The following is a 27393-nucleotide window of genomic DNA, read 5'->3' as shown; positions in this document are numbered from 1 at the left end:
CAGGGCACAAGCCAAGGGCTACAGAACACAACAGAACTCTCTCCTTATTGAGCACAATAGGTTTTGGACTAGACAATGAAGTTGAGTGATCCAGAGAGAACACAGTTCTGCTTTAGGCACTAATTAATGTCTTCTTTCCAAAACAAGGACCAGCATGTTGTGTTTGGGTGTTGGCACTTCCCACCTTGTTTCCCAGACATCACACCCTGCATGGGACACCCACAGCTTGTGGGCTGAATCTCTCTTTGAGTACAGGCTTGAGAAATCAGTGGGACTGCTCTAGTACCCTCAAGGTGTTTTGGTAACTGCCCAACCACTGGTTTGTAATGTAACACTCATTAGCTAAAAGACACAGGGGAAAATATTGCAATTTTTTACTTTTTTGACCACTACTGACAATGGGAAAAAAAACCCAGATGTGTTCAGCCAGCCTCAGATGCCTTTTGCACACAGAAATCCTGACGTTATAGAGGTCTGGGATCTGGAAAGGAGTCATGAACATACCAGAAGCTGGAGTCAGAGGTTTTCCATCAGTGTGGCTGATCCCTGACTTTTGACCACAAATGATATAAAATGAGAGGAGTCTTTCTCTGGCAGGACTCTGTTCTTTCCTCATCCTGGCAGGGCAAGGAAATCCCAAGACATGTGGTTGAGGGATACGTCTGTGTGGTGAGTGTCACAGCAGATATAGAACGAAGCATCTGTCAAGTTCATCACTTAGTAGAACAGCTACTCATATACAAGCCACAGTCAATTTACTTCTCACTAGAAGCAGCTGATAAAATTAAAGGGGAGAAATGTGCAGGACTGAGCAGAAAACACTCACTCAGAGGACACACTTACTGTGCCAGCTGCTTGGCTGGCCATGCCATGGGCTCCCTGGGAGTCAGGCTCCTTGAGGAGGCTGCATCCTACAGCAGCTCCTCAGGGTGTGCAATGAGACAGACCCAGCAGCAGCCCCAGACCTCCAGCCCTTCACAGCATCTGGGCCACCAGGCAACTTCCTTCTGGAAGCTTCCAGGCACCAGGCTGGGTCTTCTGGAAGCTTCCCATCTGCCAGACCAAGCTCTCCTCTGGGCCAGCTGTATTTTCCTACCTGCATTGGGCACAACCAATCCCTTGGGGTCTGAGGCAGCTGATCCCTCAGAGGGATATTCAAGCACCTCTTCTCTTTGCTGCTCCTCCCCAACCTTGGCTGGGGCTCGCACGCCTACTTCAGCGTTTGCCTCACCCAGTGTGGCAGCAAGTGAATATGGAGTCTCTCCCTGTGTCAGCTACAGAAGGGTTGCAGAATCTGGCCTTCAGATCTCTGATCTCTACCGCAATGGTATGTGTGCGTTATGAGCAGAAGAAACAAAAAGGATGAAAGAGGGTACAATTAATAGTTAGGATGCAGAGCTGTAAGAGGACATGACCCAGCACTCACTCTGGCTAAACTTCTATGAATATGGGGAGGTCACTCGGTTCCCTGTACTTCATCTACCCTATAAACAAGAATGACCCCCTTTCACGGTGGTGTTGTCCATTAGCTTCAGGAAAAGACACTGAATGGTGTGAGGTGATATTCACTAACAACTGTGTGAGTGCTGGAGACAGATGCAGTGTACCACACTGACCTAAACGGGCATGAATATTTGGGTAACAAAGAAATGTGGTGAGGTTCCTTGTGCACCAGCTTTCTACTTAATGATTTTTAAAAGGCTTAAGGACAAAAAATTTCTGTTTGTTTGTTTGCTTTATTCTGTCTTTTTTGTTACAGTCATTGATGTAAATGCAAGAGGTGTACTCTCAAGTTATTTATATTCTGATCTGAGGCTACTCTTCTGCTGAGAGTCTTTCAAGTATGTGCTAGCTACTCAATTTATTTTGTCCAGATTTAGCTATTGATTTTGCTCTCTCAGCACAACATAGTTCTGTGTGACACTGACACATGCATGCACACTCTTCCAAATGTGTGCCTTACTCCTTAAAAAACTAAACCTAAGGGAAAGAAGCATCTAGACCATTGACTACCTAAAGAATTCTGTAGCACTTCTTGCTGAGTATGTAAAGCATTGGTGACCAACCTCGCTTTCAAACCTGAAGCAAACTTTCCCAATGCTGCAGCAGCTTCACTCTGCTTGCTTCATCTGTGGCTACCAACACTCATTGTACTACCTTCTTCAGTGCATAAAGGCCACAGAGACAGAAACTGGGATAAGGACATCCTTGAGTGAAAAATTAAAGTTTATGAGAAGATGCTTAGGTTTGTAAGAAGAGATAAATAAGATAATTATTATTTGCCTTGATCACATTTGTTTCTTCAGAGTAATGGCATGTTTCAGAGGGACTGGGAAGGAACCTTGTTCTTTCACTCCTTGCTGCACAGTGGTAATCATTTCATTTGCATTCAAATACTTCTTGAGAATCTGATTAGTATGTCTTTGTCGCAGCAGCTCAGTGTTGAAAGACTGGGTTAGAGTCAGAAAAGAATTGTCTTCCAAAACAGAGGAACCACTGGGTATCAGCCACTGGTTTTATGGCTTTCCTCTGCAACATGGCTTGCTTTCAAGGGTCGTTTGGTAGAGATGGAGACAAGTCCTGCATTGCCTACAGTCTATTTCTCTGCCCTCTATGAATCTAGAAGCTTCAGTCTCTACTGAGAACAGTCTGTCCACTGGAAAAGTCCCTCACTGCTTACGAATCTGCTACTGTCTGTCCTTGAGTTTTATAGGGCATTGGAACTAGATGTGATGCTGACATTCAGATGTGATTTTTCCTGCAGTTTATGAGCAGTTGTATCCATAATTTTTGGATCACACATATCTATAGTGTCAACAGAACGAAATGGATGTGATAAAATGAAATGAAAAACCACCAGTGCTCTGTCAAGACCAGCCTGGTTACTGCATAATAGAAATTAGTCCTCGACAAAGACTTTTGCTTCCGTAATGCCCAGAGGACCTTGTGGCTAAGATAAAGCCTAATTCGTTTAATGGCTTTCATGCTTAGAAAGAATAAAGATATGCTCTATCCACACATCAGCAGCTGGACCCCTGGAAACCTTTGCTTAAAAAGAAAAATTAAAATGGATAACCAGCTTTTTGTCACAAGATTTTCCCCCTTCCTCTCTTTTCTCGGGGCAATCGGCAGCACTTTGCAGCTAGTAAATCTGTTTGGCAGGTAATCTGCCACCCATAGACCAGATGCTGCTTTGGCAAAGTTAGCTTTCCTGTTGCCATGGCAAAGCTCAGGCAGGCAAATGACACGGATGCCATGGCATGTTGCCAAGGTAATCTGATGGCACAGGCCTTTGTTAATTGAAAGAGGGAAGCGGGCTGGTGCAGCCTGCTTTTCCCTGCCAATAAAGACTGAACTTTGAGCAGGGTGCAGGACTAATTAACTGCCTCCACCAGCTGTTGGCTGTAGCATGCCAGATCTGACAAGTGGCCAGGGCCATGCATCCTTAACCCTTGATGTCTTTTGGAGGAGAGGCAGCAGTTAGTGAAGCTGTTGGAACACTTGTAATATTTTCACTACTTTGAAATATCTTTAGTGGGAAAAAAAAAAAAAAAAAAAACAAAAAAAACCAAAACAAAACAAAACCACAAATGTGGAAGAAAGTGGTTATGTTCCCCCTGAAGAACTGTGAACTTTTTGTTCAGTTGGCTAATGGCTCCTCCTGTGAACTGGTGAAGCTGTCAGGATACAGCAGTAGTCAGGTCATGTATCTACTCTCCAGGTGCCTTGCAGAATAAAAAGGTGATGTGCATTAAAAGTTTCAAGGCTGACTAGTGATATGTTAAAGGGATCTGATTTGGGAGTTCAGGGGAAAACATCTCCGATTCTGGTCCAGTTCACCTATAGACATCTCTAACTCCCCCACTGTGCTGGGAAAAGCAGAGCAGTTTGGGTTAGAGGGACTGTGAAAGGAAGCCTTTCTGAGTATGACTGGGAATAACTCATAGGTCCTGGGGTTTCATCAGAGGTTGAATTTCATGTCTTCATCTTCTGCTCCATGGCATGGCCAGGACTTTGGATAAGCAAAGACATATAGTGTAAGCGTGATCAATAAAACTCAGGGAGCTCACACACTTCAGCTACATCCTTCTCAACCACTTTTGAATGTACATATCTCACCACACTCAACCCAATCACCTGGAAACCAAAGAGATCAAGTGTGCAGGGAAAAGGGAGTTTGCAGCAGCATTTCTCCTCTGCAAATTATCTCATTCTGCTCCACAGTCTACAGAGTCACTGGCAGCATCAGAGAGAGGTCAATACTGCAGCAATGCCCTCACTAGTTCTGCTATGGCCTGGAGTAGAGATATTAATGACAAATATATGACAATGGCAGCAGAGAAACATGACTCAATTTGTTTTGCTCCTGGGAACTGTTCTTACATTCTTTGTCAGTCTTACAAAAAGTTCTTCCTGCATAAGTATCATCTTTTATTTTAAACTCTTAATTGCAGACTTACACAATTAGTTGTTTAACTGGTTTTAAGTGATTTGGAGACAAAAATGTTCATGTAGTCACTGTCTCTTTCTTAGGACACTTAAAACACAGCTTCTTGGGAGCTCAGTTACAAACCCAGAGACTCATAAACACTCTCAGGGTAGTCATACATGAACATTTTCAAACTGACCTCAAAAGGGTTAAGTCAAACTCTGTTGCAGGTGAAACTCAGAACTCTGGCCTATGTAATAAAGATAAGACCAAAACTCCTTGCTATGATGCTGACCATAAAAACAGTTTCAATGATGGCTCTTTTGGCACCTGCTGTTTATGGTTGCTATGTTTTCATTTCACTGGCTACTGCCAGACGTCACTACTGTTGCTTGATACCCTCTTGCATCTTGCCATGACTCATCCAAACAGGTCCTGCAACATTCCAGTCTTTCTACAAACAGTTAGTGGCATACAGGATCATACACCCTCTTCACAGAAGGACCCTCCTCATGGGCAGACCCCTGCAACATCCAAAGAAGGGCAACGAAGCTGGTGAAGGGTCTGGAGCACATGTTGTACAAGGAGAGGCTGAGGGAACTGGGGTTGTTTAGTCTGGAGAAGAGGAGGCTGAGGGGAGACGTCATCACCCTCTACAACTACCTGAAAGGAGGTTGCAGAGAGCTGGGGATGAGCCTCTTTAACCAAGTAACAAGCACTAGGACAAGAGGTAATGGCCTCAAGTTGCACCAGGGAAGATTTAGACTAGATATTAAGAAGCATTTATTTACAGAACGGGTTGTTAGGTGTTGGAATGGGCTGCCCAGGGAGGTGGTGGAGTCCCCATCCCTGGAGGTGTTTGAGAGTAGAGTCAACATAGCGCTGAGGGATATGGTGTAGTTGGGAGCTGTCAATGCTAGGTTAACGGTTGGACTGGATGATCTTCAAGGTCTTTTCCAACCTAGATGGTTCTGTGATTCTGTGATTCTGTGAATATCCTTTTGTCTTTTGCTGCCTGTAATCTCTATCTAATGCAGGTTGCAACTGCCGACGCGGAAGTCTCGGACACAACTTAGACGACCAATTTGATCAAGTTGATGCCACTTTATTAAAGGTTACACAGCAATTTATACTCTATCTCAAGCTTCACACACCACTATCTTATTGCTAATAGGCTAAACCTACTTGTTCACATGCCCTTTTGCCCCCTATGATTGGTCCCGGTGTGGTGTCCACACGCTGCTCTCTCCCCAGGTAGACCCCCTGTTTTCGACATTCCAACATCTTTATCTCTTGGGAAGGAATGTAGTTTCTCAGGCCATCTCGGCCTTGTTTTTGTCCTTGAACACAGCTGCAGCTTGCTGTTACAGTGAGGCCCCTCAGCCTGGATCGCTCATAATATGTCCGTTATTTTCCAGCCATTCCACATGCAATAACTGTCCATTTTCAGCATCCTGGATATAGTTATTTTCACTATTCATTTTCATGTGAATTAGTATTGTTTATTCCACTAATGGAAGAAAAGTCACCCAAACTGTTCCTTAAGTGACAGACAAATGATGCCTGGCCCATCCAGTTCACTCCTTTTGCTAAGTGAGAGGAAGGGATCTTTGTCTCTGGACATCTGACTTACCTCTTTTACTGCTCAGCAACAACTATCAGTTGCAGCCCTCTCATTGAAGGTTTCAGCCATGGGTCTTACAACTGTAATGGGTAAAATCTTTAACCTAACAACATCTTTAGTCAAGGGTTAGTTTTGCCAATGTGTGTCTACATGGAGAGAGAGGAAGAAAAACAGCCATAGTATTCTGTTGTTTGAAATAAGTCTGTTGCTTAAAAGGCTCTGGGTAGTGTAATTTTTACTTTTATAGGCATGGCCTGGATGTGTTTGACTTTTCAAATCCTCTCTTCAGAGATCCAAAGGGGTCTGTTTATAAAATCTGCATCTCAGACTCCTTCCTATATGAAGTTCAGACAGCAGTTTCTCCTGCTATGTATAAATTTCTCCCTGATGCTTTATGCTTGGAAGAATCTCCTTCTAATTCAAACACTTCCTTTCACAGACAAAAAGGGTGTCTTAGGCAGACTGTTTCCTATACACACACCCCCACATATATACTTACAGATATATATATATGTATATACATAAAGAGAGAGAGAGATGCTCTGGCTGCTGTGGGAGCCTTTATACAGAGTCTGAAACATTAACTGTACAAGCAGCAGAGGAAAATCAGTGCTTCTTTTGATCAGTTCATTTCTCTTGCCAAGTAACTGCCTCTGTCCTTTCATACCTCAGGCTGCCTGCAACAGTTGTCAAGTCTCACAGGCGGGGACTGAGATGACTCCTACCTCCTGTTCCCACCAGAAGTAGGCCTGTAAGTCATGCGTTGCACCACAGCCTCCCTTTTGCTTGTTAGTTAGTTAAACAGCTGGAGGTATAACAGGGAAAGAAATAGGTCAAGGATTGAACTGAGGTTGGGAAGTATGTCATATAGTGCTACCCTGTTTTCAAAAGCCTCCTAGTCAGTGGTGGAACCTTGTGTATGTCATCTCCTCCAGCTGACCTGAAATGTTCCAAACGCATGCCCCAGTGTGTCTTTTTCCCACACACACTCTGTACCTGCACTTACTGGTTTTGGGCAATGTCAAGAGCCCACTGATAATAACTACCTGCAAAGAAAGTACTGGAGTTTATTGTGCTTATTTAAGATTTTGACATGTTATAATAAGACTCATAAATACAATTTTTTGACCAGTTTTGTGTGTGAGCAAAACTTTATTTTTTCCAGTTTTATACTATAGCAATAAAAATATGAGAGCTCAGAGAGTTTCCACTAGCATTGTGATATTAGAATAACCACCTTCCCCTAGTACAGGGGTTAAGTTCCCATTCCCCATTTCTTCTCTTTGCTAAAATAGGTAGAGGTCCTTAAACCTTCTGGCTACCTTGGAATCAATCACTGGAAGATAAAAATGAAAAAAAATCTCAGTGTCCCCAAACTCATAAATACTTGAGAGAATACAAAGCACACGTAAAAAATCACAGCATGGGGAAAAATCATGATATATTCTGACTACAAACCACAGGGTAGTTGAGGCTGCCCTATCAAGCACAGTTACCTTATATCAGGAGTAAATATAAGAGCCAGGGTTCTTGTGCTAGATAAAGTTTAGTTTACCAGAGAGCTACAGGACACATAGAAGTCAATGTGTGATGTCATGTTGAGGTAACTCATGACATGTGATGTCATTGCTCCCGTGGGTGATGAAGACATGATTAGGCCATTTCCAGCTCCTTTGGAGCTCTGATAGCACAGGATCATTTCATGCACTAGATATAGCATTTAAGGGCATGGACTACTATGAGGTTTATGAGTAGCAAAATTCAAGGAGTAGATTAGGACTTTCACTGTTTCTGTGTGTTGTATGCATGCCCTAAAATAGAATACTCTCTGCAGTTGCTCAGTTCTTGAATCAGTGCTCCTCGTCCCATAATGATTAGAAATCAAATTCAAGGTTTCATCAATGTCTTGCACATTCCTGCTTCTAGTGTATGCAAGGGCTTCCTTTTCCAGCAGCATATTTACATGTGGAAAGCATCCTGTGTCTGGAAGGGTTATAAGGCACAGGTAACCTATGATCACCAGAATTCGGCCCTCAGATACAATCACTCTTGCTAAGAAGGTCATGCATTTGCTGCAGATATTAGGAGCCTGTTAGAGGTCTGCACAGTGTTTGTGAGCAGTTAATTAAAATCATGTATTTAGACACATTAGCACTTCCCTCTGTGTGTGAGTGTGAAATCTGCAGGAGGGGAAGTGTTAATCTCTTAGCAGCAATTGCATCATGTATATAGATCTTATCACAGTGTCTTCACTTTTCCTTTCAGTCTTTTACTGAAAGCTTTCAAACCTCTTAGCCCTCCAAGCCTGAATCACAGCATGTATTTTATTCACACAAAACAAGGTCTTGTTGAGTCTGCTATCTCTGATCCATATAACACTTTGTGCATGCGTAAAACTAAAAGCAGATAAACCACATTACCAGAAATGCAAAAATGTTGTCACAATCATAATACTGTAACATTTCTTTATTTTCCTGGAAATTAATATTAATTTGAAGAAATCAAAGAAGATAAAATGTCCAATATTTTTTAGAAAACCTTTTTACTTTCAGTGGTGGATATCACTGAATCAGATTGCTCATTATCTCAATAGTTCTGCTCTGTGTCTGTATCTCAGTGAGTATCAGTAGAACTGGAGTGGGTAAAGAACTGTTGCTGATGACATAAGAATCAGAAGTTAATGACAGAGGAATGTTTTAAGGAGCAGCTGTTTGTGATAACATTTTCTGGATTTCAGACATGAACATGAGCCTTTTGAAATGTAGTTAAACACAGGAGATTCTATCGAAAGTTGTTGCAATGACAAATCATTAATCAGTGTTGCTCTGAATCAGATATGTTGGTCATAATAGAGAAATTAGAGGAGCATTTCCTGGTTTTGACCTCCAGTATCAACTTTTTTGCATGGCTCTGGGCTTCAGAGTTGTGTTAAAACCCATTATTACAGAAAGACAGCATTTCTAGAACTTCCTTTAAACTGACATTTTTGTAAACACAATTTTAATCAAGTAAAGTAGGTAACATTGAACAAAAAAGAGTTCTGATAGCCACTACATTTTATCAGTGAATACTTAGATACTATTTGACATCTTGTATTTAATTTTTGAGCTACTACCTGTTTTTGCTTTATTTTGAAATTTAGTATTAGTTATAGATAAAAGCAGAAAACTGTTATTCTCTGGAAACCTAAGTATAACTGACCTGATGTTGTACAACAGTCAGGTGACAAAAAGTGAAAACATTCTTGGAATTGATCCGTAAGAAGTGCTTGTTCTCCAACTGAACACGTTTTTGGCTTTTACTATTGTGGTTTCATTGCTTTACAAACTAATCGGTTTCAAACTCACTTAGAACAGGAAAACCTAACACACTCAGGGGTTAGCTGTTTCCTCCCCTTAGTATGGTTAAAACACAAATTTACAGAATCTTCAGGGCTGAAAAATACCTAGGTGATTAACATAAAAAGCCATTTAACATTTATCAATGCTTAACATTTTTTGCTAGCTGCAATACAGGGGATGAGAAAAAAATAATCTGATAGTACAGTGTAAGGAATAACTCAGTAGAACAGAATACATGCTAAGGATTATATGATTCATCTACATATTTAGACTCAGTGACATAGTTCAGTGAAAATAAATTAAAAAAAAAATACCCCTGCTAGAGGCTGTTATAGGTGTCTGGAAAGTTATGGGAGAGAATCACCTGAAATTTTGTTGATGAAGTAGGCTGAAAATGCATCAGAAATTCCATTCCCTTTTATGATCAGCTTCAGTGCTGGGTGATGCTGACAATGCAATTGGTGCTAGGAAGAAATGTCTCTTTAATTCCCAACCCAAACTTGAAGACTTTATTGTCATTCATAGAAGAAAACTCAAACAAATTATTTCTTACAAATAAAGCTTCCCTTCCTCCCCCTCATAAACCCCTGATTTTAGAATGAAGAAAACATCTTTTGTGAGAAACCATTGTTTGGATGATGAAAGGAGAAGTTTCTAGGACTCACTGTGGGAAAAAAATATATTTTAAGGAAAAATATATACATTTGAAAAAGAGTGAAAGGAGGGAAATGGATGTTCCAAAGTTTCTGATAATTTCCTATAAGTCTTCAACAGGAAACTACACATGAAATTTTACCTTCATCAAATGGCATAACATTGTTCTACTTTAGTACGTATCTCACCAAAGCATAACCAAATATACTACTGCACAGCACGTTGTGAGGATAAGCTGGTTTTGTGAGGTTATAAATAGGTCTAGGCTGAGAGGAGATCACAAGAATCTGGTTTTATTTACAATCTACATGATCTGGAGGAGCATTTTTCACCACAGCCACTGACATCTGTCCGTTGGGGGACTAGAAGCACCCAGCAAGGACCAAATACGAGTCTATTTTTGTGAGGCATTAAATTAGTGATAAAAAGACTTTAGAATATTTTTACAATAGAGTCCTTATTTGGACTTCAGGGTGGAGGAGAAGAACAGGTTTGGTTGGCTGAATGAGTAATTCTAATACTTCATCATCTTGGGTCATTTATAGTACTTATATTTCACTTTCACTCTGCAGTCAATAGCAAAGAACATATCCACTGCTTAAAGCAAGACGGTCTTCTGGGGACAAGCAGCATTAGCACAGACATGCCATTCTACCAGGGTATGATCTTTGCCTATTTTAACTCTGGAGATGAAAAATCAACTTTCTGTGAGACTAGATTAGTCAGTAATCCCTGTTCATGGAAACAAAAAATAGCTGGAGTCAAGGAAAATTTAAAAAAGCAGTGGTGTGAAGTAGGTAATGGTTCATCTTCTCCTGAGATTAGGGCTTCAGTTTCCCTCTGCAACCATCAGCATTTAGATAAACAAAACATCATGCTGCTTCTGAAAGCAAATAAGTTCTAAATGCAAATCCCTCTCAATTTCCTCCCTACTCTATCCTGCAAAAATAATTAACAAAAATCCCTGCCTCACAGGTTTCTCACAGAGACACCGAGAAGAAGAAAAAAAAGGAGTTTCTACTCTTTGGTTATCAGGCTTTTCAGGCTTGGTTTCAGAGCAGAGGGTTATTTTGTACATGAACTCTTTCATTATCTCTTCTTCCTTCTCTCTTCATTCCCAGCACTCTTATCCCAGTTGTAAGAGTTGCAATTACCCTCAGAGAAGGTATGCTGTAGCCTGTACTTCACTTTCTCTGCTGACCATCACAGTATTCCTGACTCCTTTTATGTCTCCTTCCGCACAGAAGGACCTATCACTAAATAGCTTTTCTGTTCATCATCCCTTATCACATTGGAAGGAATTCCAGAAAGTTTTGATTGCTGTGCAGGCAGTATTCAACTAGGTAAATATGGGTGCGCAGAATAAAGGCATCCTGACATAATCTAATTCTGCCCTCAGCTCCCAGCAGTTAAGCAAGATTTGGCTGATTCCTACAACTTTGCCCCCACACTGTAAAATTCTTTGGACTTTTTCCTGTGTTGCACAGGCACAACTGAGAATCATGTCAGCAGTGTATATGGCAACAGTTTCACTCTTTGGTCAGTCAGATTGATTAGGTGAATGACACTGAAAATGTGTAAAAGCATAAATGTGCATAGGACTAAAAGGAGGATGTCTCCACTTTGTGCATACACAGCCTACACCTGTGCAGATCTTTCTAACCTGGGATTTTGTATCATACTCACTATGTTGGTAAGCAGCCTCAAAATCATCACAAGAAGTCATGTAGGATGTTTCTTTTTTCAAGAAATACTGGTTTTCTTTAGGATTTCCCTACAGATATGGACCCTTGTGCATTTTTACCCTCATTGTTCCAAAGGGATCTTTCAGAGTTCGTGGCTGAATGTGTTAGGGTCTGTAAGGGTGCACTGTGGAGATTAGCATTGCAAATGTGGCACTGTAGGAACTGTGTGTGCTGATCCTGGTGTGGGCAAGTTGTGTGCAATGAATGAGGGAGGCAGGGTGAAGCTGTTGAAATAAAAATTATTTCAAGCTCCCTAAAATCAATTTATAATTTATGAGATTTGGATGATCATGTCTGTGAAAGCTGACTGGAAGCAAGTAGAGGATTGTGTGTGTTTCAGAGACAAAGTAGATTCTTGCTCAAGCAGGTCCAGAACCACATGCTCAGGAACTTCCACTGCTCATTTAATAGATATCTCAAGAATGCATTAGATTGCAAACCTTGTGGAGTTAGAAAAACTTAAGCAATGTCCTTGACAGGCTTTTGGCAACTGTATGCGAGTGCTGCTTTATGCCTTTTATTCGAAGTACTGACCATTTTGATATTTCTAATTAGTTAATGAATGATTTCAGAACAATACATCCCCAACATCTCAGAATAAGGTAAATCTTTAATGTGTAAATTTGATGCAGTGTAGATGGATTCCTTTTTTAGAGATGAAGTCACATGTCTGAAGCAGAAAACAAGTTTCCACTTCTTTTCAGGTTACTTTCTACAGAAAGGAAACCAAACCTCTGACTTCATGAGAAAAGAAAGGAAGAACAATATCAATTGAGACAAATTTTACTTTCTCAGCTCCTGAAAACATAATTAATCTTGTACCATTATTCTTACCTGGCAATACAACTGACAGTTACTTTTTGAAAGGACAATTATTAGCCTTCCAGGTTACAATATTCAAAACCTAGTGACTTAAATTAGGTTTCTAGATCTGTACAGATAAGAATGGAAATAATTAGTGATCTTCTGAGAATAACTCAGTCTGTACAATAATCCACCTTTAAAGCCCTGTTTGTTAGGACTTTTCTCTAGTCTTCAGGAACACCTGACACTTTTCTGAGTTATCTTACCATCGTAGAAAACGTGATTGACATCGCAGAAATCTTCAGCCTGAAAAGGAAGAACCCTTCCTGTCCACAAAGTCCTCTCCTTTCCCAGTCTGTGACTTGTCTGTGACAGAGTTGTCCTCACCACCCTATTTTCCCATGACAGAACAGAGAAGTTACTCATCTGCTCTTTTGGTGGGAGAAAAGGTTAGAAAAACACAGGGCTATTGAGTCACCCACAGAAAGGCAGAGCTGTGTGTGTATGTACAGAGAAATACCACTGCACACTTCTACCTGGGTGTGGAAACAAAGATTTACTTGTGGTGAGACCGATGCTACAGGCTGCCTTGTTTGTGTGACAGCTGATCATACCCAGAAAACAGGAAAATTCCCTTAATTTTTCTCACACAGGTGCATCATCTAAGGAAGGAAAGGCTCTTCCACCTCCACTGTAATTTTAACTGTATCTCGTTCTTTCCACTCTTCTTCCCACAAATTCAAAAGCTCAGAAGTTCAAAAGTGTATTTAGAAATCAAAGGCTTGATATCATTGGAAATTTCTGAACTTATCGCTGTGGTAGTAAATAATTTGGCAAAGCTAAAGGTTTAATGCAGTGGAAATACCTTTAATGGAGGACAGGATTTTAAAAAAAATGCAAAGTTATCACTGGAAATGTTTCTCTCATCTCAAGCTTTCTATTGAAAATGCTCTTAGATTGATGTCAGTTCACACATAAGACTTTGGGTCTGGCCAGCCATTCCCAACTTGTAACCCCAGAGATGGTCATCTGAAGAATTTGTCAGCTAGACTGTGGTGGTCTCAGGAGGCTTAAATCTCTTACACAGAGGCTTGCACCTCTACTTGAAGATATTCAGGGAGTTACAAAATGAAAACAGTTTGAAAAGCACTGATTTAGACTGTTATGAAAAAGCCCAACAGAGGCTCAGACACCCTGGCTATATTCTATTATCCTCAAGAAAACCCTTCCTGTCAGGAGGACTGAACTAAAGCCAATAAATGACCATTCACAGTCAATGGGGGGAAAAAAAAAAGCAGAAGAAAAGTGCTGTTGGTTAGTTGGCAGACTTAAAGCAGCTTTACTGAGGCTGAGTATCTGCGTGAGCATTGCTTTAGCCAAGGAGCAGCTCCCAATCCTTGTTACACAACTCAGTGAGGCATAATTCCCTTAATACAAAGCCAGGAAAAACAAAACACATCAATGAATCAGAAAAATATCTGACTGAGAACAGTGATCTCTGCAATCTGGAATTTATACTAAAAGTCCAGTTGTAACTAATGTTTACAAGATGCAGGTTAATAAAATAGCACACAGAAACCTTCCGCTTTCATTTTGTATCCCTTGCAGTCCTAACTTGCTAGATGAGAGAGGAAATGTTTGCATTAATTAGCACATACACTTGAGGGCCAGTAGTCCTGGTTTATTTTCCAAGCTCTGGCACTGATTTGCTGTAGTCCAATCCTTTCGTATATTAAAACCATGTTTACTGAACTGGTTCAAGAGTGCTTAAGGCTACAGTGATTTAAGCACAGTTTAGCTGGATGGAGTGAGACATTACTAAAGTAGTGCTCTCTGCCTACTACCAATAATGCTTTTTTTGCAGTAAGTCACAGTAGCAGTAACCTTTAAAACCAAAACTTTTGCAATTGACTTACCAAAAGGTACACACATTTGAGCAAGTACTTTTGGGTGTGAGTCTTATCCTGTGTGACCCACCTCTCTACCCTGTTTTCTCATGTACTGAGTCTCAAATTCAACACTTCAAAAGTGTTTTTTCTCACTTCAATTTGTTTGCAATATTTCCAGAGGAAGATGAGTTGATCAATGCAGAGTGCTCTTAAAAGTCAAAGCAGTCACTGTGCATGTAAGAAAAAAAAAGTCTCCTTCTATTTGATCTGGAAAAGTTTACTCCCATGAAAACATCCAGCAATCAAATGTAAGGATGTTATGAACAAGATTTTTTAAAAACTATTGTCATTTCATCTTCATCCATACCATGAAAAACACAGGCCATATTCGTTATTAATGTACTGTAGTATTATCTTGAGTTTTCATCTTTTGAGAATTTTGTCCCATTGGAACAAAGTGGCAATTTAAAAAATAAATTCAAAAGTAGTTCAGGTAGCATATTTGTCTCTATTGACAAGACCAAATGATACCAGACACTTAGAAAGACCGAACTGAGGGCTTTTTTAGAAATTGTTTTGCAACGAATTAGATGCATGTGACTGCACTCTTCAATTAGATTGGAGAGCTAATACAACCTGTAAGGGGCTAGGTAAGAAGAAAGGAACTAACGGTTTATTTAATATATTCAGTTAGTCATCTTGTTGCAAAAATTTGGACTGTATTAGTGAAAATTGCTAGTGGCACAAATCTGGAATTTCATCAACCATGCAGTGAAAGATAAGAATATCAGAAGTTCATTTGGACACCAGATATTAATAACGAAATTTTTTGCTATGAGCTGTGTGCCCTTCAGCTGAATATGATACAGAGAGATCTGAGTGCATCAGTCAGTTTCAGAGAACTCTAAGACAACACTGGGATTGGCCAAGTGAAAGGTAAACCAAAATGTATTAGGTGAGATGCTGTAAGTATAGTGGATACAGTTAATGTGTTCAGTCACCATCACCTCTGCTCATTCAAGCTGGAAACAGGTAAAGAATGCTATTGAGACAGGGAGAACTGCCGTATTTCTTCCCAAATTTCCCAGATAGATCCACATGCAGTGAAAAGCTATGTATGCACTGAATTGAATGTTTTGCAGCTCTTCAGACTTGCTGCACATGTGCACAGCACATGTTTAATACCTGAGCAGTCAGTCTGACACCTCCAGGGATACAATGTCTGGGGGTAACATTTCTGGGAAGTGCTGGACCAAGTGTACTGCAGAAAGACTTAAGATTTTTGGACCCAGCCTGATTAGAGTTAATACACACCCAGTTTAAGTGAGACAGAAATTCTGGACACATGTATAAATCCGCAGATTTTTTGCAGAAACATAGGACATGTTCATAGAAACCAATAATGAGGGAAAGAGAGAGTTTCACTTGTAAGAGGAGCCTGGAAGTGTTGGCTTGCTTAGTATGACAAAATTAATTCTAAGAAGGGATGCCATTGCTGCCTCTTAATTCATCAGGGTATATTTCATGGAGAGAATTGATTATTAAAGCTATAGAAATATGTCAGCACAAGACTGAATGAGTGAAAACTGACCATGCATGACTCAAGGCTGGAAACTGGTTGCAAGTTTCTAATTGCCAGAGGAGGGAGTTTCCTGGAACAATAGGAATAGTAGAACTGAAAAAAAGACTTGTTTTCATAGTGTCACTTGATCTATCTGGGAGCAAGACTGCATGCCAAAAGGTGTCTGTGACGGCCAGATCAATACAATCAAGATCTTGACGTCACATAGACTGAAAGGTAAGCAAGGATTTGGGTGTGTTTGGGCTCACATCTAGACCATGAAGAAGTAGTATCACACTCATCAGTTTAGACACCGCTCCAAGGGTTTCAGTCACTTCCACAGTGGAATTCTTTTCTTCTTTTACTCAACATCTCTTCAATACAGCTTTTTAAGCTTGTGAAGTCAATCAGTTGAAGAGATATGTCAACTCCAATCAGCAACAGGCTGAGTTTCTTGAAGTTGAGCTGAAATGGTCAGCCTGTAGAGGTTTGACTGATTTGCATTAAGAATCTGACAGTGCAATACCAGTTCACTTTTTTTTTTTTTTTTTAAACCCTTTTTAATCAACCTTACAGGCAAAGAAATTTAAAAGCAGGGTTGTATGATTTCCACCTTTTTCTGTAGCAGTCTGGTAGATATACCCATCTAGCAAAAAAACTGATGGCAGACCAAAGAGAAAAAAACCAAACATTCATGATACTTTGCTCTAAAGAAATCTAAAATGTGATTTCAGACATGTGATCTATCCATTAAACTTTTTCTAAACTTCTTCTTATACACAGTATTTCTTTTTATTTCACTGAGAGCTGTATTTCTGTAAACAAACTCAGGGGCTGTGAGGTTTAGAAATACTTTGTCTCAAAGTACGAAAGCGAAAACTCTCCTCCATTACTCTGATGATTTTTTCCAGAGGATTTTTTTCCTGTAGTTTTGAAAAAATGACCTAGCAATGTATACACTGGTATGGGAATGTACAGTTACACAGAAAATGGATTTCAGAGGGTGTTGACAACTGAACAGAAAAATGTATTTTTCTATTGAATGCTGTTCAGTCCAAACCAGAATATTTCCCCTGGCTTAATTATGACCACACTGTGTCCTGTTACTTTGGACCTACTCCTGTCCCTAGTTTTATAAGATACAGAGCTCAAATCCCTGTTGATAAATAGTTACTGAAATGTCCATCAATAATGTTACAATCCATGATTATATCATCCTTTGATGGAGGACTCTGCTCTTTAACCCTTTCTCTGACCCTTCCTCCACACCCTAAAAATAAAAATGTGTGTCAGTGTCATGAAAAGTGACAAGCTAGCTCTTCATCTGTTGCTTCATAGCCAGATCTGAGAACAGATGAAAACATCTAGGACTTCAGAACTATTATCCACAGTTCATTTGCCACTTCATTCCACAAAAATCTTCCTTGTTCTCTTCAGCACTTCTTAAAAGTGTTCACTGAAATACTTAAACCTCTAAAAAGAAATAGATTGTGTATAGCCTGAAGGTAAAGCTTATCCCAGGTAAACTTATAAACTGAGGTCTTGGCAGGCTGTGGAAGAGGAGTACCTAAATGACCCCCTAATTGAGGGAGTTAGCAGATGGACCAGTAGCAAGCCTGCTGGAAATCATGTCAAGGTTTTAAAAAAGAGAGACACAAAGGTTAAGACAAATGGCACCTCCACTTGCCAGTTTAGAATACAGAGGAATTGCACTTTTCTCCTGGTTTTTGTTGCTGTCAAAGCTCGGATGTGTCTCACCTATTTTTCTAATGTCAGGGTACTTCAGGCATGTGGGCTTTCTGGTAGCTGGGAAAGAGATTGCTGTTTTAAGAATCTGAGGAGTTGGAATAACAAAAGTTTTATCCCTAATGAAATGAACACAGAGGTAATGAACACACCATGAAGTAAGAGCTTGTGTTTTCTCTGAAGAACTGGCACCTGATTTCCATTCACATCCTCTCAGCATGGAAGACTAAGATTTACATTATAGTTTGGTTTTATAAATAGAATGATGCGGTGAACTTGATATGATTTCAAACGTACACTCATTCACTAGTGTTGAGATTCAAGGCACTCCTGACTATGTACTATTTAATGCCATGGGATAACTACTTAACAGAGAAGTACAAAATTCCTAACTTCAACCTTGAAGGAAACACGCCTGTTCTAAACACTACTTATGCACATACTTAAACACCCTAAATATGAGCACATGACAATATTTTTATGGATCAAAGCCATAACTATTTCTGAGCCCAGAATAATTGCATTAGTTACTTAATGCTTCTATATTAAGATATAACTATCTTTTTGTTAACAAATGTTGATGTTGCTATGACTCCTCCATAATGACTTGATCGTAATTCCATAGTACCTATTTTGTCCCTGATTTATACATGAGGTCCAGAAGCAATATTTTCTGATCTTACACTCTCTGAAAGTTAGAGATAGAAAGTTTTTCAGACTAGGTAGTTCATCAACACACAATTGTAATGTAATCCTTATTAACATTGAAAATTTTAGCTGGAACTAATGATGGACAAATTAGTTACTAAATAGAAAGTGAAACAAAATCTGTTTTGTCTTATAATGCCATATGTATTCCTTGTCTGTCACAGTAGCTGGGCCACAAAAGCTTTTGCTGATAATAAAATTTAAAATGAAGCAGTGATTTTCTAGACTACTGTAAGACTGATCTGCAGATCGCTAAGTCAGTGGAAAGATTCCAGCTGACTTACATATACTGTGGATGAGGCCCTTTATCCTTTCTGTTGCTAGCTGTAGACATCACTGACAAACACCACTTTTCCCCTTTAAAGCTCTCCTCCTGAGAGCAGTTTTGTGAGAAAATATCAAAAGTGTAAGAGGACAATTTTAAATTAGTTTGATCTTAACTATGTGCAATGCTGTAGAATAAATATTGAAACCCATGCAAGAGATGCCACATAAATTTACCAAAGACAGACTAGTTAGAATAGCTCCATATCTTTTAATAAGAAATAAATTTTAGATGAAGAAACTTTGGTGGATTAAATCTATTTAGGTTTCAACATTATATGTTGTCACATGACAATCCATAGATTAAACTGGAAAATATGTAAATTAATAAATGAATCATAAATCCAGTAAGGAGCTAGTTAAAGAGGATAAACCCATGGATTACACTAAATGGGAAAGGAGTTCCTCTAGAAATAGTTTTTAAATGCATTTTAGTATTCTTATTAGAAACTATGGCAAAGATATAATAATAAAAGACTAATAAAAATTGCTGATGACACGAAGTCAGGAAACACCATCAACACAGAGGAGAATGGGAGTATTTCAGAGGTGGAAGAAAAAAACCAGGGAGACTATAAGAAATACAGTGGACTGTTTTAGTACAACATGGAAAATCAGTTGGAAATGACAGAGACAAAAACTAATCTGGCCTTGAACCATTACAGGTTAGTAACAATAAGGTTTCCACTATTCACAGTAGTGAGGTTCTTGAACAGCTTTCCAAAATAAGTATGAAGTAATCGAAGCAGATTGAAGATGGAGTTTGTTCAATTTATGAAGGGGATTATATGAGTTCTTATTGCCTGCAGTAACAGGAAACTGGAGCAGTGTTGTAGAACCTCATAAATTCTGTTATTTCTAGCTTTTTTCTCCTTTTATTTTGCAAAATTTTATGTGCATTTTTTCCTTGTCCTCTCCAACAACTCAGTGTTTTCTTAAAAACATGAGGAACTCTTGCAAGACAGAGAAAGGTGTAGAAAAAGACCGCAGGGAATCACTATTAAAACACACAGAATAATTTTCCTCATTTTCTAGGCTTGCCTGATTTGAAACACCAGAGTGGTACTCTGGGGCTGTTTCCATTGCAACACGAGGTGATTACATTTGAATTTGTTTCTTGGAGAAGACCCAGCAAAGGCACTTTAATGGAAAGTCCTGCAATCACGATACCACTGAGACTTTATTAACAAGCACCATTACATCACTGCTCATTTAAAGGACAGTTCATCCTTTTTTTGTAGACAGCTGTGGGGGTGAGGAGATTGAAGACATACAAACAAACCTGTCTTGTTGACTGACTTTTTCAGAACCTATAGACATGTGGGTGGAGAGAGTGAGCAATATTACTCTATCTTAAAACACCAAATATTTTAACACCTGTAGATAAGTAGTTCAAACTGTGGGAGCCATTCAGGGGAAGGGTTTGTGTAGAAAAAAACATGAAAGAAGAAGAAAACAAGCAAAGTGAGTGTGTAAGTGTCTCTGTTTATTGCCTTCTAGCGGAAAAGTACCTCAAACCATGTATTTTGGATCTATAATTAGAAAAAAAGAGCAAAATCAACCTCAAAACTTCCTGCTCTGATTTTAGGATTCATCAATTTCCTTTCTTTCCCTCACTCCTGTTTTAATATCTTGGTGCATATACAAGGTTTGGGTCTTTTTTAAAAAAAAAAAAAAAATCACAACTTTCTTGCCTATGTCTAGACCTGCTCTAATTATTTAGGTTTGCTAGGACAGCAGTGTTGTGCTTTCACAGGGTCTTTGAGAGTAAACCTGTATCTGAAGAGATATATGAATTACACATGAATGTCTGCCTGAGTATCCAGAGAACAATATAACATAAATGGGAACCATATCCCTGTTCTTCAGTGAGCATTAACAGTGAAGTCTGATCTCAGTACAAATAACAACATGGTTAACTTTTTTGCTCATGCCCAGAGTGTGTAAAGAAAAAGTATAAACACCTATAATGTTTAGCACTATTTGCTGTGACTGGTAACTGAGTTCTACCAAGGAAGAAGCAAGCCTACTTGGGCATCTGAGGCCACTCAGTGAAAAAATGGAGCTTTCCTGAGCTGACACAGGAGGACCAATCTGGAAGGATCCAGAAGGAAGTATTTCATCATACATCAAGCGTCTGCCCAATCTGTGGTGTATGACACTTTGTTTCACTTGCTCAGGGTGAGGCATGCTGGTTTGCTGGAGGTTTGCCTACAAACCCCAGGTATTATGCCTGGAAAAATACCACAGCAGTTTTAACTCTACAAGAGTTAACACTACAAGAGATCATAGAATAATTTGGGTTGGAAGGGACCTTTAAAGGTCATCTAGTCCAACCACCCTGCGAAGGGCAGGAACAAGAGAAAGAAACAGCACAGAATTTGAACCCAGCTGAAGAAAACAAGTACAATGCCATGTTTGGATTTATTGATTTCTAGCAGACATTTTGATAGTAGACCGTCTCTGACTACACAGGTGATAGTGTGACAATCACAAGGATGAGTAGGGTATTACGATGCAGGACACTATCTCTGCTGAAGGAAGAAGAGAAAAGATTCAAGTAGGCCATAAACAGGACCTGAGAGGTGGGAAAATATTAAAAATATATACCATAAAAAGGAAAATCTTGCTTCTGTGTATTTACATCCAGCCTCCTGCAGCTGACATGAGGTCTTTCAACACTAAATAATAAAAAATATCAACAATAAATGATTTCAAGAGTAGAAAATATTCCAAAAAGTGTGACAAAGTGTTAGGACTTTTGGAAAAAGGGAATAATTTTAGCAACAATTTTTATAGGCTCGGACAGAGACTTTTAAACATTGAGATGTGATGTATTTAAATATTCTTAGGACATCTTTCAGTCTTCATGTCTGAATTAGGTCTTTATTTGACCTTATTTCTAAATGCAACATGAGGACAACATTTCTAAGAATGATTATTTACTTCATATTAAGAAATAAAGTGGAATTGAAATGTTTTCTAGTTTTAGGTTATGGACTGGGCTGAGAGCTGGTTTTGACTTTGGAGTTTTGCCTAAAACTGGATAACAAAGCGGATTCTGCTTGGAAGTCCAGTATTGCCAGGTGTTGTATGTCTGGAAATACTTCAAGAAAAACATCTGGAATTTCATCTTCAATGGAAACAAAGCACTGGAAGTTGCAATGAGTTGACCAAAATCGCATAGCCTCTCAGAGTAAAACCAGGAAGAGAACCCAGCTCTCCTAAGCATATTGGGCTTACTGAAATTTGCCTGTCATTACATGCATTTTGCATTCATTCTTACCAATCAACTAGTCACCCAGTCAGCCAAAAGTCTTCCTGGAAAAAAACAGTGACTGAAGCCAGAAGAAATGTGAAGTTTGGCTCAAAACCATTTCAGTCAATAAACAGATATAAGTATAACTTTTGGTTTAAAATGTATCGGTAGCTAAAGATCTGATTTATTGCTTAAAGATCAAAATATTGCTGTCTTTCTAAGCATAAACACTAGTCATTTCCCCCAATTACTTTTATTTGGCTTCTTAGACTGCTACATCTGTAAGGTATCATGCATAGTAAATCCCTTTTGCTGTTGTGCTTCTCTGATCTCTGTACAGCTGTCTGTTTGCTGCAAAAAAGTTCTTTGGGCAGGGACTAGTCTGACATACTGTGGATGTTCTTGCAAGAAATAAATACAGCAGGCTTGAACAATAATCTTTAAAGAGTTTCCTGTATCCATAGAGGCTGTATTTTAAAAGCTCTCTTAAGAGACTGTATACCCAGCTCAGACTGCAATCACTGGAACTGCTGATTTAAAATTTGATGCTTTCGAACATTTCAGGTAGATTATTTCATCTTCCAATATAAATTTCCTTTCAGTATGACAATGTTTGTCTTAAGTTATCTCACTCTTGTGTCATGAGCAGGTTTTCTAGTTCTTATAATGTTCTTTAAAGAGCTTTGCAAGTAACTTCCATGAGACATGTCTGTACTGATTTTAATATCCTAGATTAAAAAGGCTGTGGAAGATGTCATATGGTACATGATACAAATTTTAAGGGTTACCATTCCACTCATCCCTTATTTCATGGAATTTGTGTTTCAAACCAACCTGGCAGGACCAGAATGCAGATCAGAGATTCAGAAACAGTTTTATCCACTTGGGTTTTTATGCCAAATCTCAAAGCTTTCATATTTGCAGGAAACTGGCAAAAAGGCTTTTTTTTTTTGATCAATAAATAACAAATCACAAGGTATTTTATTCTATTTGCAATGAAATAACTAGTCTTATTCTGTCCTTCAGGGAGACCCAAACTATCAATTTACTGCACTCTTTTTTTAAAAAAAAAAAATCTTTTGTCCTTGATAACAATTACTTCAGTTCCATTTAAAGGAATTTGACCTACAAAATTTTTCTCAGAATTTAAATATTTACCGTGGAATTTAGAGTTATTGGAGTGGTCTGAATATTCGATTCCTATTGACACTGAAGAGCATCTCAGAATTAGTGAAGAACAGAAATCCCTGAGCTTTTTTTGCAGGAATATGTCTATATTAAACTACATTGGAAATTTAGAAAAATATCACATTTTTACTAATATCTTCCAGTTGTCAAAAAGCTTAAAAAGCTATATAGCCCCAAAATACAAGTTGTTTTGGTTTTCTTTTTCTTTTAATGGAAATAGGTTATACAGAACAACTTAGCTAAAACTACAGTGTCCTTGAAAGGCAAGAAATTCTCACTTTGTGTGCTTAAGCACCTTTGGAAATCTCATCTTTAACCCTGCTTTAGCAGATGGCGAGGGAATAAAGGTCTACTATGTATATGTAATTTTTTCTACTGTTAAATAAAAAATGGATAAATGCATTGTTGTAATGTGATTATATTTAGTATAGATGGGACTTAATTTTATGTTTGCTTTAGAAATCAGCTATCATAAATTTAGGAAAATTTTTTTTTTTTTAAGTATCTAGTAGTTTGGATTTGTAACAACTACTCTCTTAGCCACTGCATTTTAATGTTGGGTGCTACGGCGAGAGAAATTCTGGGTCAAAAAGAGTCTTTCAAAACTAAGTAAGGCAAGATATTACCTCTGGTGAGGAACACCACCCTTCTCAGATCCCACAGCTGAACAGGTCACGTGTGCACTGCCTACTGCATTTTAGTCAAAGACCTAGTTTGTAAAATGTATTAGCTGGTCGACTTCAGCTGAATAGCTTTGTGACTGCTCCCATTGAGCACCTGTTTAATAACGTGCAAAGAGGGCAGGAACCTCTGGCTGGAGACAGTGACAGCAGCTGAGGCAGATAGGAGGAGAGCAACCTCTCCAGCCAGTGCTGGACATGTACTAACAGATAAAGCTCTTAGTAATTTACTAGCAAGTTAGCTGGGGAGAGAAGCAAGACGTATTCTGCTTATGCTAGAAAATAGGCGACTGTCAATGCTTTTCTACACACAGGCATTTCTCAGTTATAAATTCAGTCTGAAATAGGGAGTTCAGTCCTAACTCCAAACAAGACCTTTAGAAACTGGTTTCTTTATTCATTTTATTTTCTTCACCAAATCATATAAACACTTGTGTTGAAAATTAGAGCCCTTCTTTTTACTTGTGCTCTCTCCTTCCATCATCACATCAGTGACCTGATTTTCAGAGGAACAGCACTCAAAGTCCACAGGAGGTACTCAGCATGTCTGAAAATTGAGCCATAAATAGATGTGAATCTCTTTCTTTTTTCCTCAAGGAACTGAACTGACAAGTCTCAGCAAACAGTCAAAGAAATGCAGCTTGTTCACAAATGTTAATTTAAAACTGCATGTGTGTTTGCATAGACTGGACTGGACTGAATAAGTCTAGGCCACAATAAAAGGGAAATTTATTTTTCTAAAAAGAATCTTTAAATTCTTGGAGGTTTGAGAGGGAAAAAAAGAAGGCTGCCGTTTCAGAGATCTGCATCTGTGGGATTTGTGAGAAGCCTGGAGCGGAAGTAACGAGGAAATCCCCCACACCACTTAATGAAATGGTGTTGTGGGGTAATCACTGCTAAAGAAACTCATCAGTTCAAACTTTGGAGCATCTTTGCCTGTTAAAGAGTCTGAAATGAGCAAGACAAACATGCATTTCCTGTAGTGGGGGTCTTTTTTCCCATATTGAGATCAGGTTTGTTATTCTCCTGTAGGAAATAGTATCATTCATATTAGGGAGAGCAGGGGGGAGATCTGGATTTTATTATGTTTCCTTTGTCATTTAGGAAATGGATTGACTTTCTGTTTGTTTTGAAGATCTTGAGAACAAGGAACCATTTCCTAGCACAAAAGAAATTAATAGTCACACTGTCATGTTCTTCTCGTATCTCTTCTTAAATCTTTGTTTTCTCAGATCAAAACACTGTTATCTGCAAAACAGCTATGGAAAAACTGTAATGGATGGGCGAAGATTTCTGTTTTAAATCCCCACCAAATGCCTAGGAAGAAGAAAGTGAAGTCATTTGTACTCAGGGTAAAGGAACCTTAGGATTCTTCCAAAGAGAAGACATTGTTAAGCTAAAAACAAGACACTGGTGTTTCTCCAAGATATCCCAACTCCAGCAAACTAGATCCCAAAACCTATTTACCTGAAATAGCAGCATTCAGATATGTTCCAGATCAAGTTAGCTGTACTCTACTTTCATTTAGTAAATGATTTGGAAATGTCGCAGATGATACTACATGAACCATTGCATGGTTAATTTTAACAATACTTCTCCTGCATATAAATCAGTATAACTCCACTGACCACAACAGGCTAAGGCAAAATAAAGGGATAAATTCCCCAATGCAAGAAGAGGGAGTAGAAAACCCAAGGGGATTAATGGAATCCAGACTAAGAGTCCCCGAGGGAAGAAGCTTCTGGGCTGACAGTGAAAGTATGCCCAGGCATTGCAGATAGCTGGATCAGCCTTTGTTTGCCTCTGCTTCAGAGATGCTGGCAACAAAATCTGCTTCTTTTTCAAGGAAAGCAGATTCAACTTTTGTTCTTGCACCACATGTTTTAATTATCTATGGAAAAGGGCTAGATTGGGGAAATTTCAGTTTGTTAAGCAAGATGTAAGATTTGGTCAGATAAAAGTGATTGTACATGATGATTCATCCTAATGAACTTTTTAAAGGACACCCCTTTCATCTTATTTGAAAAACAATGGAGAAATTACGGGCTCTTGCATAGAAGGGGAACCGAAGATTCGGAAGTCATAAACCACATGGAGATGCTACTGCTCTTACAAAGTCAAATAATACAAAACAACAGATCTTGTTTAATTGCCTGTTTAGCTGTTTCTTGTAGCCAAGGGCACTCTGAGTGACAGTGACAAGGGAATCCTGTTTACAAGAGATGAAGATGTTATGTTTCAAGTCTGAGACATTTCTGACTAAGAGCAGGTCACAGACTTATCTGAAAATGTCTGTATTTCTGTAAAGAGAAAAGAAGATACATGCTACTTAATTATTTGCATTCTTCATATGACTAAAAAAATGAGTATTATTGTTACATTTTTATTGCCATGGCACTTAGGGACACAAGCTGTTAATACACTGTATGCTGTGGAAACAGAACAAAATACTCTCTGTCATTGAATGAAGATTGTCCTTGAAATTATAGTCACAGTGATGTTTCAATTGTTTTAATTACTAAAGTGAAGGGATTTTCCCCTGATTCCCTTAGAAATCTTTCACCATCTAATAAAGCATGCTAGTGAGTGCCTTTCTATCCATTTTCTTTTTAAAGTACATTAATAGCAAGAAGAGGTCCAAGGAAAACATTGGACCAATATTTTTTGAAGATAGTCACCTGGCAAACACGGATGAATTAAAAGTGGAGACATTCAATGGCCTTTTTGCCTCAATCATTAATAATACAGACAGACTTTGGGCTGACTGGTTCTCTGAGTTGGACGACCACAAGTGTGGGAGCAGTGACTTTCCATTTGTGGACACTGAAATTGTAAGGGGCTGGTTGTATCAGTCCATGGGGCCTGATGGGATTCATCACAGAGTACTGCAGGGGCTAGTGGATGTTATGGCAGGACCCCATCTCAATCACCTACCAAAGGTTTTGGGAGTCCAGGGAGGTCCCTGCTGACTGGAAGCCAGCTAACATTATTCCAATTTATAAGAAGAGCATGAGAGAAGACCCAGGAAACTACAGACCTGTTACTTTAACTTCAGTACCTGAAAAATTATGGAGAAGATTATACTGGGTACTGTTGAAAGACATTTAAAGAACAATGCAATCATCAGGCACAGTCAACATGGTTCATGAAGGGAAAGTCCTATCTAACTGATAAGGCAGACGGCAGATGTAGTTTTTCTGGATTTTAGTAAGGCTTTTGATACTGTCCCTCATGGCATCCTTCTGGACAAGTAGTCCAGCTGTGAGATGAGCAGGTTCATGGTGCACTGGGTGAAGAACTGACTGAAGGGCAGAGCTCAAAGGGTCATAGCGAATGGGGCTACATCTGGCTGGCGACCAGTCACCAGCAGTGTTCCTCAGGACTCAATTCTAGGGCTAGTTCTCTTCAATATTTTTATCAGCAATCTGGATGCAGGAGTTG

The sequence above is a fragment of the Strix uralensis genome, chromosome 1 (assembly GCF_047716275.1).
Source record: "Strix uralensis isolate ZFMK-TIS-50842 chromosome 1, bStrUra1, whole genome shotgun sequence".
Taxonomy (NCBI): domain Eukaryota; kingdom Metazoa; phylum Chordata; class Aves; order Strigiformes; family Strigidae; genus Strix; species Strix uralensis.
This window is presented reverse-complemented; position numbering follows the sequence as displayed.